The following is a 4,622-nucleotide window of genomic DNA, read 5'->3' as shown; positions in this document are numbered from 1 at the left end:
GGTCCTGGCCTTCTTCAGTTCCTGGCTCTCCATCTTCCCAGCATTTATGAAGCTGTTAAATATATTTTTAAGGAATTATTACTATTTTTGAGTAAAATTCAGCCAAAGTTTGTTGTTTCCAGCTAAGAAACCTAACTAATACAAATAACATGTTCTGAAGAGCTTTCCCCTGGTAGAGAGCTCTGGGTTGTTTTTTTTTTTCCTTCCTCTACCATTCAAACTGCTCATGCTTCTAAGCTTCCTGGTTGAGCCAAGGTTTTGTAGGGTTCGCCTATCTGCACTTCCTCTGTGGTTAGTGGGGTTTTAACTAATCCACTCGTTTCTCCCTTCCATTTGATAATCAAAGTGCAGTTTTCTTATTTCACTCTCTTGAGGGTTGGCTGATTTGGTTCTTTTCATTTAAAACATTGAGGGTCAGGTATGTTCAAACCTTTGCCATAGGGTGAGATGGGCCTCCTGCCATGTGGTACAATGCCAGTATCAATAGGTGATCTCTGACTGCAGCCTCCAGACTGCAGCATAGTTATGATCTCTAATTTTATTCCTGTTCTGGAGAGTGTTTTTGAAAAAGCTACCTGCTATCTTTACTTTGGGTTTGGTCACATCACAACTCTTTTTTTTTTTGAAATCCAACAATTTTATTTTAATGAGCTGTAGTTTCTAAATTTCTGGTTTTTTATTTTTTTCTGTTTTTATACAGTACTGAAAAAAAATTAGCACATTCATATTTTTCTGAGGAACTGTAAAGATGATCTCTACAGGGATAAACTTTGGAAAGCCTGAAGCTCAATCAACTGATGTTGAAAACCCTCAAAGGGAGTAAAGGCTCAATCTGAATGGTCTAGAATATGTACTGTAATTTTAATAGAAGAGATGGTCTTCTTAATATTAATGATTTAAAAGAACTTCCCAGTCCAAGTGAAGAGTACAGTCCAAGAATAAATCAAATTTCTGAGCACATTTTATGCTACATACGTGTGGACTTTGCAATCCTCAGGTGCTCGTGCCAAATATTCTCTTTCAATAAGTCCTTCAATACATTTCTTAATAACAACTGGACTTGGTAAGAATGAGCCTTCAATTGCTGAGTTACCTCTGTTACTAAAACATTGTGCTACATCTTCTTTCTAGATTTCATTATCCGTACTATAGCAGCTTCTATCTCATGTTTTCTGTCATCGACTTTTTGCCTTGTTTCTTTCCTTTCTGGGTCAGATTCACCTTGTTTGGCAGAAACTGTTTGAATCTTGACTCTGTGCAGTTTAGATGTGAACTGGTCATTAACTGTGAATATATGATCATTTTCTATTTTCTTTGACTTGGGCTCTTTTGTGAGAACCCGCTGTGCTGGTTTACTGCAGGTGAGCAACTGCAGGGCTCTAACCAGCTCTCTCTCTGGGATATGTCTCTTGTTGAACTTCCTCAAATGTGTACTTTTCTCTATCATTGAAGAGCATTAATATGGTCACCTGGAAGGTGGAGACTTGCAGTATGTGCTTCCGAGTATTAGAACTAGTCACCTGTGCACCTCCAACACCAACTTCAGACCCATCTTCCTTTTTAACTGGACCATAAAAGGTGGCATTGAGATCTGCAGAGCCCATATGATGCTGGAGTGTGAGCTGTCAACCACTGTGTTTGGCTAAGTAGAACATTCTGAATATTTTGAAAGCATGTCTTGGTGCTGGTGGGATGTTGCACTTTGGTGTGACTGACTGAGTGGGGAAATATCTAGTCGTGAGCACCCGGACTGTGAGATCAACACCACCTAAAGACACCCCAGTTACCTGTAGATGTTGCCTGAATTCATCCATAGTTGTGTTTGAGATGCTCATATGCCTAAACATTCCTTCCAGTTTTGATGTGAACTGACATCCACATTCAGTCTTTAATTTAGATATCATATTTTTTTCAGAGTCCTCAGAAGCACTTTTATTTGTGAGAAGCCTCCTTGCCAGGTGCTGTTTATAGTAACATTCAAATACATCTTTTTCTTGCATAAACCTAAAAAGGACCATTGCCTTATCCAGTGTTGTTTCTACTTCTTGTTCTTTTAGCCCTTTTATTCCCTTTTTCAAATTATCATCAATAAATAATGAGAGGTATTCAGGAGACCTGGAGTTGAGGTTGAGAAAATGCTCAAAGTCACCAGCGATAGTTTGTTTAAAGAGCCAGTCATTATTGAATGATTCCTGGAGGAAGTGAACAAACCTACTCTTCAGATCCAATAAGCCCTGGATGTAGTCAACAGGATTCTTTCCTTCTCCCTCCTCAGAAACAAGGGCTTTACCTTGCTCCCTCAGATAGGACTTCATACATTCACACATCGTCTTCAAACCATTTGGCACATGACTAAATAACTTGTACATACAAGCAAGGTCTTCTGTCTTTCCATTTTTCAGCATATGTACTAGCCCAGAATTCTCCATTTCTACTATCGTCTTCATATGCTTGGAAATGAGTTTCCTCTGAACCACTTTTACAATGGGCTCTTCAGTTGATTTGTCAAGGCAGTGCATCACTCATTCTATTTCTTCATTAATTCTAACTTCTACTTTATGTATGTATACCGAAGCACTGTTTTCCGCTAAAAATTTCTGGCTTTCCATCTGAAAAAATTCTGCAGACATTTCCAAAAAACGAGACTCAAAATCTTCTTTATAGACTCATCTTCCTTCAAGACCTAAAATCATTAACATCCGGCAAGCATTTCTTATTGTGCCTCTGTCTACAACTTCTCCTTTACGCTCTCCTGTAATCATAGCCAGAAGAGTTTGCCGAAGATGATCCCTAATACACCCGTAACGTACAACTTGATCTCGAAAAATAATTAATCCCAAATTGTAGACATTCTCCACATTATTTTGTTGTACATATACACGGTCCGTATATATGAGTATGTCTCTAATCATCACCATAGCTGTCTGATGATCATTCCAAGCCTGGTTTAGTGTTTGAAGAAAGTTGTTATTCAATGAATTTAGTACATCTTCTCTCACCTTCACAGTGGAGAAATCTGGCAGACACCAAGTGATCAAAGTCAACATCACCAATAATGGGATAAACTGACATCATGTGCCTCCTGATGTGATGCACTGAGGACACTACATCACTTATGTATTATTCCTGCCAAAAATGCATAACCTGAAACTTATTTATGAGATGTTTGGTAACAACTTCTCTTAGTCCAGTGTAGAGCTTTTCTCTGTGTTTATGTAAAACCATTGTATGTGGATTTCTACAGAGCTCCTCAAAACTAAGACCACTGTTATTCTCACTTTGAATTTCTTGAATTGCATTTTTCAGAAGGTCCCAAATGCTGTTCAAGTATTTTTCATCCCATGGTCATCGAAAAGGCCAGGATCCGCATCTTGGTGTCCTTCCGCCTGCCTGTGCCTTTGCTAAAATTCCACGTGGTGCTCGTCCCCTCCCTCCCCGGCGGCGGCTTCCGGGGCTGGGCTGAGGAGTGGGCGGGGCCCTGGGCTGCTGCGGAGGCCGGCGGGGGGGCTCGGACCCTGCTTCTTTGCTTCCGGCTGCGCTGGCGCTGCGGCTCCGCAGGGTCCCCCTCACTCCCGGGTCGGCTCCCTTTATCACGGTCCTCCGCTATGGCGGCGGCGGACAAACATCTCACTGCACAACTCTTGGTTCCTACATTAATAGTTTTCCATTTCTTCTAAGTATATAACATTATGAAACCACTCAGTAAGTGAAACTGTTTTATCTTATCGTAGGGTTACAAAGGCTCAAAATCCTGGAGAATTGAACTCTATTTTGTTGGTTGCTGTCATATCTCAAAATTTTAGATTTCAAAAAGAAAGGAAAAACTCAGAACCAGGGGTAAAAATTATTAAGCCTAGGCCCTCTACTTCAAGTTCAAAGCAGAGAAGAGAGAAAGGGGAGAAGGCCCTCAGAGAATATGGTACCAGTTTTTCTCCCACTTCTATTTTTCAAAAAAAGAAATAGAGAGTTAACCTTTTTTAGGGAATGAACCATGTGCTAAGCATGATGCTGACAGCTTCACAAATGCCATTTAATTCTAGCAACAGCTGTTCAACATAGCTACCAGGATTAGCGTCCCACCTCATAGGTGAGCAAACATTTTCACAATCACAGTTGTCCACATATTATGCCATAGATGCTCTTTTGGCTATACAGGAAAATAGGGGAACATGTTTTCAGCATCCAGCAAGAAACCTCAGAAATAACAGTGTTCCTTTGGCTCAGAGAAGGTGGAGTTTAGACAGGGGAGGAAAGTAAAGTATTCCTTAGAGAAGTGAAGTACCATCCCTTCTCAGGACTCTCCCTCTGCCTTCCGCTCATCTCTGATTACAAAGGTAAGACAGCATCTTCTGAGGTCCTGCCTGTTTTGCATCTAGGTTTTGTCCATTTTGAAAGTCCAGGCATTTTGTTTCTTTTCACTCTTTCCCTCTTGCTGCCTTACAGTTTATGGCTGAAGGAGAATTTGGGGTATATTCGATACCATTGGTGGCTGTGGCCCTTGTTCTCTGTGGAGGAAAAGGCAGAGCAAAGATGAATGATCTTGGACAAGTCTCTTAACCTCCTGAAGCCTTGACCATTTCATCTCTAGCATAGATATGATGGTACTGTGCATAGCCAGTGGT

General features: G+C 40.7%; 1 pseudogene; it reads right to left on the bottom strand.

Moving 5' to 3' along the window:
* Positions 1-962: 962 nt before the first annotated feature.
* On the bottom strand, positions 963-3,523 carry LOC101698708 (cullin-3-like; annotated as a pseudogene).
* Between the last annotated feature and the right edge of the window lie 1,099 nt (positions 3,524-4,622).

Source organism: Heterocephalus glaber, unplaced genomic scaffold (genome assembly GCF_053883595.1).
Source record: "Heterocephalus glaber isolate CG9 unplaced genomic scaffold, H.glaber_assembly_v1.0 deba00001543, whole genome shotgun sequence".
NCBI lineage: Eukaryota > Metazoa > Chordata > Mammalia > Rodentia > Bathyergidae > Heterocephalus > Heterocephalus glaber.
This window is presented reverse-complemented; position numbering and strand designations above follow the sequence as displayed.